The 204-nt window shown below is 54.9% G+C and overlaps 1 protein-coding gene across 1 annotated transcript in view; it reads left to right on the forward strand.

Moving 5' to 3' along the window:
- EMH_0025890 (uncharacterized protein) overlaps window positions 1-204 on the forward strand; it is a gene marked incomplete at both ends in the record, with an annotated part of 10231 nt that overhangs the window by 6841 nt on the left and 3186 nt on the right.

Below are 204 nucleotides of genomic sequence, written 5' to 3' on the forward strand. Positions count from 1 at the left end.
CAGCAGCAGCAGCAGCAACAGCAAGAGCAGCAGCAGCAGCAGCAGCAGCTGCTGCTGCTGCTGCTACTGCTTACTTATCTATAGCCTTGAAACCCTATACAGTCAAATCAATGACGAACCAAATCTGCTGCTGTTGCTGCTGCTGCTGCTGCTGCTGCTGCTGCTGCTGCAGGTTGTAGCTGAAGTGCCTGGGGACAGCAGCAG

Source organism: Eimeria mitis, genomic scaffold (genome assembly GCF_000499745.2).
Source record: "Eimeria mitis Houghton genomic scaffold, Emh_scaff947, whole genome shotgun sequence".
Taxonomy (NCBI): domain Eukaryota; phylum Apicomplexa; class Conoidasida; order Eucoccidiorida; family Eimeriidae; genus Eimeria; species Eimeria mitis.